Below are 17678 nucleotides of genomic sequence, written 5' to 3'. Positions count from 1 at the left end.
GGATTTACTACATTGTGACCCTAACTCCCGCTCCCACTTTTTGATGTAAGGAGGCACATCCAGCTCTGACCCCTCACCCAGAATCCTATAAATTTGTGCAATAGAACCACCCACTTGCTCCCTCACACAGAGCTGCTCGAATGGTCTATACTCCTTCTCACTTCTGAGTGATTTCGGTAATTTTTCAATAAAATGTGAAAGCTGGAGATGCCTCCACACATCCATAACCCACAACCCCGATTCTGACCTTAATTCTGCAAACGTGCGTAATCTCCCCTTATTTGAAAAATTTTTTAGTTGAATGCCATCCTCTTTTATCCAATTCCCTCCCACCTCCCTCATCCCAGGTTCAAAAAATAAGTTGTCTTTCATATAAATCAAAGGTGAGTTATGTGTCCACTTATTCTGAATGTGTATCAAGTCCCAATATTTGAGAGTGTTTTGAGTCAATTCCGCTGTGTTTGTGCCCAGTGCTCTATATTTTGGGGGTTCCAAATGATATGTCCTAAGTCTGTGTTACTCAAATAATGTTCTATGTTGACCCATCTCTTCTCCGAATCCTTTTTTTTAACCATTCAATAACGCGTGATAATATAACTGCTAAATAATACTTATTGAAGTCGGGTAGAGCTAGTCCCCCCTTTTTTTTTCCCTACTCAAAACTGCGTAGGAGATACATGGTTTTTTGCCACCCCAGACAAATCTTGCTATCAAACTCCGTAGGGCTCTAAAGTAATACTGAGGGAGTGGAATAGGCAACATCTGAAATTTATACAGTATTTTGGGAGCCAATATCATTTTAGCCGCATTCACACGCCCGAGCCATGAAAGAGGCCTCGATGATAATCTTCTAGCTTCCTGCCTAATCTCATCCAGCAACGGTACAGTTTTTTAAATGTGTTAGATAATTTTATCCCTAAATACTTAATTTCCTTTTTCCAGGGGAAAGGGAACACCTGAGCGATGTGGGCTTCCTCTTGTTTTCCCAAACTGATATTCAGGATCTCCAACTTCTTCAAATTTATTTTAAAAATAAGAGGTTTCCCCATATCTTCTAAGGATCCGTAACACATTTGGGAGGGTGATTCTGGGATTTGTAATAAAAAACATTACATCGTCGGCAAATGCCGCGAGTTTGTGTTCCTCTGCTCCTATCTTCACCCCACTACAGTCTGGGTTATTACGAATAGTAGCCAAAAGGGGCTCGAGGGACAAGACGAACAAGAGAGGGGATAAAGGGCACCCCTGCCTAGTGCCGTTTTCCATATTAAAGGGTTTTGAAAGAACCCCATTAACCCTAACGGAAGCCGTAGGGTTGTTGTATAGTGCCTTGACCCACGAAATATACCTCGGGCCCACCCCCATTACTTCCAAAGTTTTCATCATGAACCCCCAGTCTACCCTGTCAAACGCTTTTTCCGCATCCACTGACAGGAATAGAACTGGGGGCCCATCCCGTTTACTAGATTCCAACAGGAGCGCTGCTCGTACACCATTATCCCTGCTCTGTCTCCCGGGCACAAAGCCAGCCTGGTCAGCATGTACAAGGGAGGTCATTTTATCCTTCAGTCTACTTGCCAGCACTTTCGCATAAAGTTTAACGTCTGCATTCAGCAGCGAAATGGGTCTATAACTCGAACAGAGCCTAGCATTTTTTCCTTCTTTTAATATCAAGGTGATCGAAGCTGTTAAAGCCTCTCACCCCATTACACAGTTGGCACCCAGCTCGTCCCAGAAATGGCAGAGCCTAGGAAGAAGGATGTGTTTCAATTTTTCCAGGTATAGAGTAGAAAACCGTCAGGACCTGGGCTCTTGCCCTTTGGGGAAGTTTTCAGGGCTGCCAAGATTTCCTCCTCTCCTATCGGTCTATCGAGGGTAGATCTCTCTTCCTCGGTGTGCTCCGCAACTCCTGCCCCCCTCAAAAATTCCTCGGCCGTCTCCATATGTGTTGGGTTGCCTTCTCTATCTTGCCCAATAGAATATAGGGCCTCGTAAAACTTTTTAAACTCATTTGCTATGCCTTTACTAGTCGCTATTAACTCCCCTTTTTTATTTTGGATTTTTTCAATAAAATTCCTATCCCTTTTCTTTCTCACTAATCTGGCCAGGTGTTTACTCGACTTATTCGCCCAAAGATAGTTATCCTTTGTTATCCTATTGAGAGCTCTCTTAGAATCCTGTTCCATAGCGTCCCTCAACTCCTCCCTTTTAGCGGCTAGTTGGCGGAGGACGTCCTGATTCTGACCCTTCGACTTTTTATGGGACTGTTCCAGTAAAAAAATTTCCTCAATCAGCCTTTCCCTTTCTTCCTTTCTCTTTTTTTTTAACTCAGCTCCTAAGGAAATAAGAACCCCTCTGATATACGCCTTATGCGCTTCCCATAAAATGGAGGAGGAAACCTCTCCTGTATCATTTGATTTGAAGAAAAAATCAGCTTCTTCCTGTACCTTTTCTAATATTTTTGGTTCCTTCAACAGGAATTCATTCAACTTCCACAAGAAGGACCGCCTCTCCCTATCCGGGAGCCTCATCCTCATCGTGATTGGTGAATAATCTGAGAGAGATAGAATTTCTATTCTCTTTTCCTCCACCCATTCCAGGAGACTATGGTCCACAAATATATAATCTAATCTCGAATACGTCCCATGCACAGGGGAGAAGAAGGTATAATCTCTATCCTTGGCATGTTGCAGCCGCCATGCGTCCATCAGTTGGCAGCGAAACAGCCGCCGCCCGATTGCACTAATTAAAGCCTTCCTTATCCCCTGGGCCCAGGACGTACTATCGAGACCAGGATCAAGGCAGAAGTTGAGGTCCCCCGCCAACACTACCTCCCCCTCCCTAAACTTCCCCAGCTTCGTCAGCACCTGTCCCAGGGATACAGTTGGGTTTTTATTATACGTTCGCTAAAGTAAACGTTTTATTCCCAATATTATCCTTCAAAAAAATATAGCGGCCATCCGGGTCCGTCACCCTATCTATCAGAGAAAAGTTAGAGGCCTTCGAGAGCCCTATTACTACTCCCTTCGATCTCCTGATAGGAGAATCGCTATAGAACCATTGAGGCAGACCTGGGGAGAAAAGCCTAATTCTAGAGTCTAAAGCTAAATGGGTCTCCTGAAGAAAAACTATGTCGGCTCCATAGTGTTGAAGTTCCTTCAGTATTTTGTGTCTTTTTGTACGTGAATTTAGACCTTTTACATTATATGATAAGAACTTGAGATCAGGCATTTCTCTCAATCTATCCCTTCCGGCTGCTCCCCTGAAACCCACCCTGCAGGGACGCCCTCCCCCTTCCCCCCCACCCTTACTTCCACCTCAACCCCCCCTCCCCCCCCGGCTGCAACCCAGCCCCAAGCCCACACGTAGGGGATACTCCCAATCCCATACTGCGCGCTTCCTTTCTAGGGGTGTCGCTCCAATGACGGCTCCCGATACCCCCTCCGTCCGGAAATGAGGCGGAGGATGGTAGGGAAGGCGAGAAACCAGCACACCGACCGGGCACAACACCTCCCCATGCCCCCCACCCATCAGCAGCTCAATCCTTTGTCCACACATTTAAGTAACTCAAGTCCAGAGTCGCATCCTATGGGCTCCCTGGAATACCTGATGGGGAGGGGAGAAGAAATAAAAAAAGGAAAACACACTTACACCCCAAGCCCCTCACCCCCCCACCTCCCGGATGACCCGCAGTTCGCCATTCACTCTCAGTCAGCTGGTCTTTGTGTTCATCGACTCTCCCTTCTTGAGGCTTCAGGTATAGGTATACCCAGGCTGTCGCAAAAGTCCTGCATCTCTTCTAGGAATCTCATCTTGTAAGATCTCCCTTCCTTAACAACTATCAGGGATGTTGGAAACCCCCAGCTGTACTTCAGATTGGCCCTCCTAAGTTGTTCTAATAGTGGTCTCATCTGTCTTCTCCGCGCCAAAGTTCCAGCTGATAGGTCTGCAAATATCTGTAAATTTTTATTTTCGAAACATATCGGGGGGCCCCCCTAAGATTCTTCCATATTTTTTCTTTGTCCTCATAAGCATGGAACTTCACGATTACGTCTCTAGGAATGTCTTGTTTTATATTAGGGGGTTTCCTCACCCTATGAACCCGATCATTCCTTAGACCCTCCTCTTCCCTTCTGCCCAGGATAGGGTTGAATATTTTTCTCAACTTCTCCCCCAAGTCCTCATTGAGTTGTTCCGGTATGGATCTGATACGCAGATTTTGACGCCTGCTCTGGTTCTCCTGCTCTTCTATTTTATATGCCAGCATGCGATTTTCGTTCTGCATTTTCCTGACTTGCTCTTTTAGATCCAGGATCTCTTTTGCTTGCTTTCCTGATACCTCTTCTGCTTCTTCCACTCTGTGCAGTAACTGACCCATGTCTGTGCGCACATTCATAATTTCAGCTTTTATAACACTTTCAAGTTTGGCAAACATTTCCAGCATTTCTGTTTTATTAGGTCCGAGCTCCATACTTCTTTGCTCTTTCATAACGCAGCTAGTGTATGCTCCTTCTGGCTCAAGATCCTCCTTGGTCCTGTCCCCCTGTCCCCCCTTTTGTTTCTGCTGGTCTTTCTTCTTATCTTTTGTTCCTGACTGTTTCATGTCCGTTCCGGGGCTCTTTAGACTTGCTTCTTTAAGGTATTTTTGTATAGAGCTGGAATTGAGGCTCTCCCTTGGATTCTTAGGCTCTGTTGCTCTTTGAGACCGCCCTCTCATACTTCAGCTTACTGCCGTCTCTTTGCACAATCAAATTGGTTTTTATATTACACTTGTGATTTCCAGGCCTCCTCCTACCAACTCCGGTCCCGTTACTTCGCAGTACTACTCGCACCCTCCCACCAGTGCGTCCGCACTGCGTGTATTTATTATGACAGAAAAGTCCAGAGAAAGTCCCCTCCTTGCCTTCCTCACTTCCCCTCTTCCTTTCCTTTTACTCTCCTTTATTTCGTTTCACTTGTGAATACTGGTACATTCGTGGGTTGCATCTTCCCTACCCAGTTCCTGGGATCTCGTTTGTTTAACTCACAGGCCACCTCACATACCGCACCCTTGGAGAGGGGCAGGGTAGAAGAGGCAAATGGGGGAACAAGGCTCAAATAATTAATAATTTATCAGCAATCAAAAACCCACATCAGTCCAGAACTCATATGACCATAGTTCGCTGCTCTACCGAGCTTTAATAAAGAATCTAGGCTCCGGATCACATTATTCTTCCTTATAATGCTTCATAATTAATTATGACAAGAGAGATTTTCGTACCTTTTGTCTTCCAATTCCTGTCGTCCACTGGCAGTGCTGCACAGCTTCTGTTACCTTGCTACCTCTGCTACATGGAGGATACCGGGTTCTTGGTGCTGGAGAAGGGGGAAGGTGGAACAAGGCCGGCCAGCAGGGAATCCAAGGCAGGCTCATTGATAACTGCTGTCCGCTCTATGTCCTTACTTCCGCTCCAACACCGGAGCTGCTCAGCCCACCGGGTTCGCTCCCTCTCAGGCTTCTTGCTGCTTGTCTGTCCAGGACTATTGGTAACCCTGCTCTAACCTGGCCGCTACTGCCGGCAGAGAGGGTCCACACCTGTGTTGTGCTGCTGCTTGTGATTTACGGGGCATGGGAAGTCATGCAGCCCCACGGGAGGTCATGTATCCCAGTAAGGGATCTTTTCCTGGGCACGTTGCGGGCTCTCACCCCGCTCCAGCGTCTCTCTCCCATTGGGAGCGGCTTGTCTCAAGCCCTCACATCGGCGTCACCATCAGGCCCCTCCCCCTGCACGGATGTCACGCGTCACGTCCTCATCCCCGCTCGTTCTCAGAACTGACTTGTTTTGGACCAGAAGCTACTGCAGTGCTGTTTTGACTACGACCAGTTCACCAAAACACTACCAAAAAAACTGTTAGCGATCGCAGGGAACAGGCCTGACTCTGCGAACGCTGCAGTTATGCGTTTAGTGTTTTGTAAGTGACAGTGATCGATGGATACTGCACTTGGGTGGGCTGGGCTGGGCCGGGCGGAGGGGCAAAACGCAGGTGCTAGCAGATATCTGGGCTGATCCCGCTAACACTGCATTTTTAGGAACCCTAAACTGCTGGGGACGCTAGTATAGATCTGATCGGATCAGATATTGATCCGTTCAGATACTATACCACTAAGGGAGGTGTATGCTGCGTGCGTGGGTGTTAGCGGTACTGGCGCTAACCTGACGCTGCCTGGGGCTGGTGCTTACCAGGTCACCAAAATGCTACCAAAAAAACTACACAGAGGCAGGGGAAGCATCTCATTGGCTGGGAGCGATCGCGAGGGGGGGGCCACGATCAGATGGCTTCCCCCTCATCTCTGATCACTGCCAGACCAAAGGCGACCGCCTCGGGCCCCAGGGGGGGTCTGATGGGACCCCTTGCCCGCGGGAAGGCAATCACGTACCAGGTACGTGATTTTGCCTGCCCGTGCCATTCTGCTGACGTATATCAGCGTGAGGCGGTCGTCAAGTGGTTAAGGGGAAGATTGAACAACAGTTTAAAAAAAGCTATATTACCATAATATTAAAACCAATATACCTCCAAAATAAATTAAAACCCCCTAAATTCTAACCCCAGTAAAAAAAGCCTATTTTTTTAAGGAAAACCTTTCAGCAAAAAAAAAAAAAAAAAAAAAAAAAAAAAAAGATTACTATGGCTGACAGCAACTAAAACTGCTGATCTCAAATCCACAACAAAATAATATGAAAGACAAAAAGTTTCTAATAATAACAAAAAAGGACAGCAATAGGGTTAATTTCCCAAAGATCTAGCAAACAGAATAAAGGACGGTTTTCTAACTCGCCCTAATCTCTCCCTGTGCTGTGTGTCAGCTTTCCCTATCCTTTCCCTACATTTGCTTCCATATTCACTGACACTATCTGCTTTGTGCCCTCCACGTTTATAAGTAGAAAAATGTTTAAAAAAAAAAAATCAGTCAGATACAAGCAATGCAGCACATTGTTGTACAATAAAGAAAAAAGAAGACACAAGTATAGATTATCCAAACCATCATACATAATCTTTTTGGAGAGGACTATACCCAAAAAGGTTCAACAGGCAACAGATGTTCTAAACAGATAATGAAGTATGAAATATAGAAATATTAGGCAGATACCGAAGAAGTAGTCTACATAGGAGATTGTAAGGTGATAGTAGGACATTCTAAATTCTCCAAGGAAGTAGAAAGATAAAAAAATAGATAAAAAATACCGTAGATAAAAAATAGAAGGGAGAAGATGTACATAGCAAAAAGGAGATGAAGAAATAGGGGGGGGGGATAGTCACAGAAAATGAGTAAAGCGCCTTTAGGAAGTATAATGTCCCTGGTTCAATTAAAGGGTTAACCTGAAACCCAGGTGCACCATATTTTTAAAAAAATTTGGGACAGATCCTACTTGTATAGATTAACTTATACATTGGTAAAGTGTTATCAATTCCAGGGGGTGGTACTAGGGTGGGATCTTGGGCATGCTGAAGCATCCCCCAAAAACTCTTCCAGCACCCCCATAGCACTTTAATCATGCATAGTCCATATTTCACATTCACAAAATGTTTTATAATTGCACGTTTCCTTAATTGTGAGGAAAATGCCTGGTATAAATAAAGCTATGAAAGGAGCTTTCTTGTACTCTGTGGTGTTAAACTGTGGATCCCAGCCATGACTCCTGATACTATGTGTATAGTTCCAGCTGTAGGGGTGTTATGGCAGATAACACAGGATGACTCAAGGCACTAGCTGGTTTTCATAAGAATGCCTGATGGTGTAGAGGGGTTTCACCTCATGCTGGTACCAAATCATACCTTTCAGGATTACCCCACAAAGGGGTGAGTGGGGACAAGGAGGCTGTGGTGCAGAGACAGGAGTCTAGAGTGTAAATGGGAGCAAGCAAAGAGTTGAGGCAGGTGGCTAGCAAGAGATTATTCTATGTCCAGGCAAGGCTCAAGACAAGTGGCAAACAAGAAAATTGTCAGGGTCCAAGCTGGCAACAGAGGAGTCATGAGATGAGTCAAGACAATACAGGTCTGTAACAGTCAGGCAAGCTTGCAGGTAAGACTTATAGTTCTTTGTGACAAGGGGAAGCTGGTGAGAAGACAAAGCACCAGCTTTCAAATGCTGTTGCTTAAATACACTTCCTGGTTAGAGTACACCTCCAGTGTCCTGTTGGAAGTCATGCATTAAAGTCCTGGTAGAAATTCTGAAAGTAGGAGTTCTAGAAGTCCTGGCAGGGATTCTGAGAGTACTAATGGAGGCCTTGGCAGGGATTCTGCAAGCTCTGGCAGGGATACTGAAAGTAAGAAGTCTGGAATTCCTGGCAGATCTTCTGAGAGCACTGTAACTATCCAGGTGCCTCCACCCCAAATATCAAAATAAATAAATCATTGAAGGAACCCTGCAGATCTTCTAGAATCCAGAATTGCCTGCATCTCATTTTCCTCACTTCCATCCTCCCAATATGGGTGGAGGTGGAGAACAAGACCTGCCAGCAGAAGAATCTGGCGATACTGGCTTCATACAGGTCACATGTAACACTGGGAGTATTTAGAATGAATACAGGGGTGTGAGAAAGACTACCCACCGAGTTCATTACTTTTTAGGCAGGAAATTTGCCATTGAATCTAGGGCCAAATTTCTTCGAGGGACATCACATCCTCAAGTAAGTAGTTGAGAACCAGACTAAATCACCTGGTTTGAAATAAGGTCAATCGCTTCTTCGCTTGGCTCATGTCAGAGCTTGGTATACCATAGACTAGATTAGCTATGATTAAGCACTAACTACAGTGTGAAACACATCAACTTTCCTGCTTTGTGATGCTGTGGCATGTATTTTTATGATTATACTTAAATAAAGATCGAAGATTACTTTTGAGTGCGGCTGTCCAGGATTTCTCATTTACCTCTCAATTACTAGCATTGCCTGCACCTTTTACTTCCAGCATGGAGAAAATGTTTGTTCCTCACAGACCTCCTTCAGGGCGGTGATATCCTGATCGTGCTGATGAGACAATCTTGCAGGTGATAATCATAGATATTTGTGACAAGGGCTAGATTGTGAGAATACACAGCACTGGACACTTTAGTCTTGGCTAGAGGATATGAGCAGCATCATTTCAGGGAAATCTGGAAGTCCTGGAAGAGATTCTATGAGTACTAATAAAAGTCCTCGCAGGGATTCTGTGAGTCCTGTTGGAAATCCTGGCAGGGATTCTGAGAGGAGGATTTCTGGAAGGTCTGGCAGGAATTCTGAGGGTCATGATTTAGGAAGTCCTGACAGGGATTCTGAGAGTACCATAACAAGGGGCCAGGGCTGTCCACCCCATCCCTGGCAGATTGATATTTTCCTATGTACTCTATAAGAAAAGGAGCAGTGATACATTTGGCTGTGAAGAGAAGGCAGCAGCGGAGGATAGGAAGAGCTAAGATTGTAGTCAGTACATGAGTGTGGGAATTGTTTGGATCCATCAGAGGTCTCCACCAGACTCAGAGGCAGTATATAAACCATAAAGACTATAAATTTCAGAAAATTCAAGAAAATACCACCTCTAGTCATCCACCACATCCTCACCAAATTCAGGGTTCAATAAGTTCTAGCGTCTATAACCCAAATTTATTAGCAAGTCAGAAGGCCAAGCAGAGCACAGGAGGGGGCAACTTGATAGGGGCATTAAAGGTGCAATACACAATGTAGAATACACGATGTAGAATTTTAAACAGGATTTCTCTCCAGTTCTCACTTAAGATGGCTTGCTTAATATGTAGCCAGGTGCTTCAGGTGTGAGTTGTAGGAGGGTTGCCCTTTTTTAAATCAGGGCTGGGGCAATGGGGCATTAGGAAATGTAGCTTCCCTCAGGATGTAACAGAACAAAGATAAGTTATGTTTTTCTCCGAAGGACCTAAAAAAGGCAAGCATGCATTGGTAAGATTTTGCAAAAACTACTTTTTCGATTTCATAAAATGTTTGACCTATGGACCTATGAATATTGTGTATGAGGTATAATATTCAACTGCTTGTAGACAGGTAAATGGCAAAATACTGCTTTTCTGGTGCCACTGCTTAAAACCTGTGGAGTTCCTGGGGTAAAATATTGGTAATGATGTTAGAGGCATCAGTGTGAAGAAGGGACCAGAGAATTATTATATCCTAATATAATATTTCTAGTATGGAAATATAGTTGAATATTTAAAGTGATTTTTTTAAAGGGTGTAGGATCAGTCACTATTAAGTGTGCTTCTAACTGCTTTACTTTTTCTAGACAAACACATTATAAAACCATATACTTTTTTACAGTTGTTTTCTTACCTACATGTAGCACTCCTATTCTGCACCCATGTGACAGGTAGTTATCATTACAGAGGTGTGGTTATATGGGATCAACATTAAGCCATACAACAAAGTACATCAGGCTACAGGCAACTCATGCCTGAACCCAGGTGATTTCCAGAAAAATAAGGATTAACAATAGAGTAATTAACTGTGGAAGAACACATCCAGCTCCTGGCAAGTCACCACTTTCAATCCAGTATTTAACAGTGTCACTGTGTCCCCAAGGCAAATCAGGTACTACTTTGTGGACCACAAACCAAAGTGATTTATATTTAATAAAAAATATTCATTTTTTTTTTCAGAATTGATGTTTTGTGCATTCAAGCTGGCAGCTTTGTAGTGTATCTAAAGCCAAAACTTGTATTAGGTTTGGACAGAGAAGAGAGACACCACAGGCAAGTTTTTATTTCTATAGGATAACGTATGACAGTTAACACTCCGAAAGTCCAAAATGATATTTTATCTAAAAACACCAAGCAAAATCCAATGCGCTTGAGGGGGTTGTGGAAGTCCGACTTTCTCAGATTTATAATCATATAAAAACATGAATGTAATCAAAGCTTTTTCTAAAGAATATTAAACTACTATTTTTAAATAAATCACAAACAAGGATGAATACATATAAATAACTCAGAGAATATAACAATACATTATACATTCAAATTATTTATACATTATTTATAAATTAAAACTCACCCCATATTTTTTTTCTGCAACTTTTATTTCAGGTCATATTTAATTCAAATGTTTATCCTTGTTTAATGATAACACATACACCAATAATCTACAATGGGCTTGTCCAACTACACATACTGCCCACAGCCCCCCACCCCCACCCCCCACTTTGTCACTCGCAGATTTTTATTTAAGCCCCTTCTGTCCAGTATTCCCATCCACTCCATGCTTCATGGTCCGCAGTCATTTAGATCATCTGCAAAAAAAATCTAGATTTTATGCAATACTGTTTTCATTAAGATTTTCTGTGTATCTATTATTGTCCACTCCAGATTTTAGACATTGTATCCTCTTCAGGTAATTTTATGACTATCAAGTAATGTTTAATTTTTGTATTAAAAAGGGTCCATTTTCCTGGACAGCATGGAGAAATTCGAACAGGTTTGGGAGCCATGGGCCACCTTCATTAAGATCAAATTACTTTCCGACTCCAACTCTACCTCTCTCCCACCAGCGCTTCCCTAGTCGGTTTCTCTCTTCTCTTTCTCCTTTTGTTCCTTTCTTTACTTTTCTTCTTTTCTCTCCTTTCGCTCTGGGGTGCTTAACAATAATCACCATGTCCTGTCCACATAGGTGGGATTGTTGTTAGTTAACACAAGATGTTCCACTTACCACCTGTTCATATACTGTGTGATATTTGCCTTGGCATAGCCTATGAGAGTGTACACGGGTGTAATTTGGCCTTGAGCAAGGGGGGTAGGAGCCACAGTGTACTCCCATTAGGGGTGGCTGGAATGCTCCACATGACTCCCAAGCCAGATTCTTTCTCTATAGTCTCAAAGGCTAAATGGCCATCAGCAATTGTATTTCATGCTAAATGTGAAGAAACATTTATGTGTTTTCTTTATGTGATTGAATTGAATCTCACCTTTTCCTACAATTGTTAAATTACTGATTTTTGGCCATGTTGGCCCTGGCGGGACGATTGGTCCTTCGCTTGTTTCTGTTCTGTTTCTTCTCTTTCTGAAACAATAAAAATTTATTGAAAGTTAAAGGGTCCATTTTCATTTTAATAATAATATTATACCAATTTTGATAGTTTATTAACTATGTTAATCCTGTATAATTTAGAGTTAAATATGCTGGATAGACCATGACTTGAGAAATATGGGGGTTGTACTATAGGAGACTTTTTGAATCAGCATTAATTAACTCATATGATCTACTTTTTAAATCTACTTTTTGGTGGAGAGGGGTAAAAACCCTTTTTAGAACAGATTAAATAGGTTTCAGTTTATAATAATTTGTTAAATTAATAAACTGTTATTACATTTTCTGAGTTATATATAACATATATTTATATATTTTAATCCTTATTTGTGATTTTTTTTTAATAGTATGACATATTATAAAATGATTAGATAAGGCATTGCTTATATTCATGGTTTTATAGATTTATAGCACTAAAGGCAAATAGTGCATGTGAAAACGAAAGTAAACTGCACTTGTGTAAACGTATTAAATTTGTGTTTAGCAGCACCACTAACGTGAGATATAATCACATAAATAATGAACGTATAGCAAAACGGCTGTGCTAAACAAAAATATAAATATACATATAAGTATAAATGTAAAACAATGAACTCATGTGTCTTCCAACTGACATCATTGTAATGCCTTCACTTTGATAAAAAGTGCACGAATGATTGTTCATTCAATTCCTCCACCTTGTGATAACCACCACCATAATAAGGATGTACTCTTACCAGAGCGTATTGACCACCTATTACGGGGGGGTCAAATAAGGCTTGTGTATCTTATATGTTCCATCCACGCTTGCTGTTCCACATCAAAGAACAAGAGGAATCATACAGCAGTCACCTCTAAATGGTACTCCTCCTGTCCCGAAGCAAAATGTCCAGTGGGATGTGTCAATATGAAGATAAACGCCAATAGTGTAAAATCCTTAAAAATCGGCTTTATTTAAGTAACGCATAGCATGCCATTACATGGGTGCAATCTTCCTCAGTCCAAAGACAAGGACGTTGGTTCAATCCAAATGCAAAGACAAGAGATAAACCTTTTACCTGATCTGTTTCGTTACAAGAGAGCTTCTTCCGGAGCATAGGTGTCTCTCCTGTCATCGCTATAAAAAATCCGGTCACTGTCCAAGCCTTGCTCTCATCTCCTTCACTATGTAGATTCCCAGATCAAGGAAATCAAAGATAAATTGCTCCCATTTAAAGACCGTTGGGAATATAAGGAGCGTTCAACCAAATTAAAGAAAAATCTAGAAAAGGAGTAAAACAGAGAAAAAGAAGTTTAATAGGGATAAAGGGGATTACCAGGCAGGAATTGTCTTTGAGTGGCAAAATAAAATTGCATTTGAACAGGCAGGTGGGGATAATCCCACTCTAGGGGTTGACCCTAACATTGGAAAACATTTGACTAACTGCACTAAGGTTCCTTATAAACAAGGAAATATATCCTATTCAAGAACTCCAGGGGGTGGGAATGGATACAACCCCCAACTTTTATACCCCCTTCCAAGAAATGATAGGTTACACTCTTGGAACTTTCTCCCAAGATCCCCCTTTACACCATGGGGTAATGGAGAGGAACAGTCTTTCAATTTTAGAGGGGAATCCAATCAGCCATCAGATTGTAATGTCCCGGTAAACAATAGATTTGCCCCTCTTGATAGAGATGACCATGGATATGGCCAATCTCAAGGAGGTAATCATCATGGATGTGGAGAGGGCTTCCGTAAACAACCACAGAGGGGCCATCACCCTTTTACTTATCGCAACTATGATCGTAACAATCAGAGGGGACCTGGGCCCCAGGCATATGATGACCAATATCGACCAAATCCATCAGATAGACCGGGACCCCAGACATATGGGAATCAACATCGTCCTCATGCAGTGGGGAGATCAGGTAACCGTCCCACTAATCAGGGACCGGGTCCAAGATTCCAGGATAACTCATATTCTCAGGGCCCATATCCTGGATATTACCAATATGGGGATTTTCCACAACAGGGACAAGGATACCAAGGAATAAGGGGACATGGAAAGGGACCAGAGGGGGGAGGTGAATACAAGTGAAAAAGAAAAAGAGAGAAACAGGTGACGGTATATACAATTTAAGCACACAGGTTCTCTCTGAAGAAGAAATAGCGATACTAGATAAAGGTTTCAAATTTGCCCCTCCTAAACATCTGAACAAGTTCAAGACGTTTATGGATGTATAAAAATACATTAGAAAAATGAACATCAAGAGATACTTTTTTTCCAACCCTATCAAAGAAGGAAGATTGATATCCTCAGATATTCAATCTTTCTGCCTTTCCAATGCCTCACTTTTTAAGCCCCCCAGGAGGAATGGCCTCCCCAGAGGGTTTTTAAGGATGTTGTTCTCAGAGACCTGGATAAAGTCAGGGTGAAAAACATCAAAATGCAGGATCATCTGGAAAGTGGGTTACAACAACTGTGCGATCATAAGGATTTGATAGTTAGGCCCACGGACATGGGAGGGGGAATCATTGCATTGGACAAGAAAGATTATGTGACAGAAATGAACAACACTCTTAGTGACCATGAAACATACATTCCACTGAGGAAGGACCCTGTGTGTTTGTACAAAAAAGAGTTGGTGAAGTTAGTTGATAGGGGTTATGCACAGGGCATTGTCAATAAAAGGAATTTTCATTTTTGGTTCCTTCATCTCCGAGGACACTAATCATCTATTATTTGCCTAAGGTCCATAAGAATCCAGCTTCCCCCCGGGACACCCCATAGTCAGGGGACTCTGTCACGTCCTGGGTGGGCAAATATATTGACACAATTTTGCAGCCATTGGTGAGACAAATGCCCTCATGTGTTAAGGACATAAGTCTGTCATTAACTTGATAGGGGAATTTGACTTTCAAGAGGGATGGTGGTTGGTGACAGCAGATGTTGCGTCATTATACACCATCATTCCTCATGAAGTTGTCTTATCGACAGTATAATATTATCTGGATAAGGACTCACCCTTAAGTTAGATTCAAAAGGAGTTTATCATGGATTTTTTGAAATATGCAGCTACACATAACTATTTTTAGTTTGGAGGTGGTTTCTTCCTTCAAAATTGGAGTGTCGCAATGGGGGCTAAACATGCTCCCAGTGTGGCGAATTTGTTCATGGCAAGATGGGAGGAGGCTGTCGTCTATGCCCGACGAAGGACGGAATTAGTCTTGTGGGCTAGATACATAGACGACATCCTCCTCCATTTAGAGGGGTGACTCCACCTGCCTTATAGAGTTCATGAGCACCTTGAATCGGAACAATAGAGGCATTAAATTAAGCTATGAGATGAGCAAAAAGGAAATTCATTTTCTAGATTTGACCATTAAGGTGGATGATGGCTTTTTAATAATGACTTCTTTCTTCAAGGCTACTGATTGTAATACGTATATATCAAGGGACAGTTGTCATCATCGACCTTGGTTTCAAGGAGTCCCCAAGGGACAGTTCCTTCGTTTGAGGAGGAACTATACCACCCCGAGGACTTCGATAGAGAGACTGGGATATTAAAAAACAGGTTCCTTGATAAAACTATGACCCTGTTGCTTTAGAGACCACACTTGACCAAGTTAGAGCTATGGAAAGAGATACCCCTTTTGACAGATAGGGTGAATGACAGCACTAAAGAGAAAAGCAACTTTGACAGTTTTTCACTAGTCACGTCTTTTTCTATCTAACACTAGGGATGAGCCAAACACCCCCCTATTCGGTTTGCACTAGAACATGCGAACAGGCAAAACATTTGTTTGAACACGTGCACACTGTTAAAGTCTATGGGACACAAACATGAATAATCAAAAATGCTAATTTTAAAGGCTTATATGCAAGTTATTGTCATAAAAAGTGTTTGGGGACCTGGGTCCTGCCCCAGGGGACATGGATCAATGCAAAAAAAGTTTTAAAAATGGCCGTTTTTTGGGAGCAGTGATTTTAATAAAGTGTAATATTCCTTTATATTTCGTAGCTGGGGGGTGTCTATAGTATGCTTGTAAAGGGGCGCATGTTTCCCGTGTTTAGAACAGTCTGACAGCAAAATTACATTTCAAAGGAAAAAAAGTCATTAACCGCTTCAGCTCCAGAAGATTTTACCCCCTTCCTGACCAGAGCACTTTTTGCGATTCGGCACTGCGTCGCTTTAACTGACAATTGCACGGTCGTGTGAGGTGGCTCTCAAACATAATTGACATCCTTTTTTTCCCACAAATAGAGCTTTCTTTTGGTGGTATTTGATCACCTCTGCGATTTTTATTTTTTACACTATAAACAAAATAAGAGCGACAATTTTGAAAAAAACGCATTATTTTTTACATTTTGCTATAATAAATATCCCCCCAAAATATATAAAAAATTTTTTTTTTCCTCAGTTTCAGCCGTTCGTATTCTTCTACATATTTTTGGTAAAAAAAAATCGCAATAAGCGTTTATTGATTGGTTTGCGCAAAAGTTATAGCGTTTACAAAATAGGGGATAGTTTTATGCCATTTTTATTAATAATTTTTTTTTTACTAGTAATGGCGGCAATCAGTGATTTTTATTGTGACTGCAACGTTATGGCGGACACGTCGAATATTTTTGACACATTTTTGGGACCATTGTCATTTATACAGTGATCAGTGCGATTAAAAATGCACTGATTACTGTGTAAATGACACTGGCAGTGAAGGGGTTAACCACTAGGGGGCGGGGAGGGGTTAAGTATGTCCTAGGGGAGTGATTCTAACTGTAGGGGGGATGGGCTGTGTGTGTCACTACGCTGATCACAGCTCCCGATGACAGGGAGCTGTGATCAGTGACACTTGTTACTAGGCAGAATGGGGAGATGCTTTTTACATCAGCATCTCCCTGTTCGTCCTCTCCGTGAGGCGATCACGGGTCCCTGCGGCGATCGAGTCCATGGGACCCGCGACCCGACTCACGGAGCTCCCGGCGCGTGCGCACGCAATGGCACAGCGGGGAATTCAAATGGACGTACCTGTAAGTCCATTTGCCCAGCCGTGCCATTCTGCCAACGTACATTGGCGTGCGCCGGTCGGGAAGTGGTTAATGAATTGTCGGTCCAACAATACACATATTGGTTAATTGATAAAAACGGCATGAGAATTCCCCACAGGGGAACACCGAACCAAAATTTATAAAAAAATGGAGTGGGGTCCCCCTAAATTCCATACCAGGCCCTTCAGGTCTGGTATGGATATTAAGGGGAACCCCGGCCAAATTTTTTTTTTTAAATAGCGTGGGGTCCCCCAAAAAATCCATACCAGACCCTTATCCCAGCACGCAACCTGGCAGGCCGCAGGAAAAGAGGGGGGGACGAAAGAGCACCCCCCTCCTGAACCGTACCAGGCCACATGCCCTCAACATTGGGAGGGTGCTTTGGGGTAGCCCCCCAAAGCACCTTGTCCCCATGTTGATGGGTACAAGGGCCTCATCCCCACAACCCTTGCCCGGTGGTTGTGGGGGTCTGTGGGTGGGGGGCTTATCGGAATCTGGAAGCCCCCTTTAACAAGAGGACCCCCAGATCCCACCCCCCCTGTGTAAAATGGTAAGGGAGTACAAAAGTACCCCTACCATTTCACAAAAAAATTGTCAAAAATGT

The sequence above is a fragment of the Aquarana catesbeiana genome, linkage group LG10, assembly GCF_042186555.1.
Source record: "Aquarana catesbeiana isolate 2022-GZ linkage group LG10, ASM4218655v1, whole genome shotgun sequence".
NCBI lineage: Eukaryota > Metazoa > Chordata > Amphibia > Anura > Ranidae > Aquarana > Aquarana catesbeiana.
Note: the sequence above shows the minus strand (reverse complement) of the source record.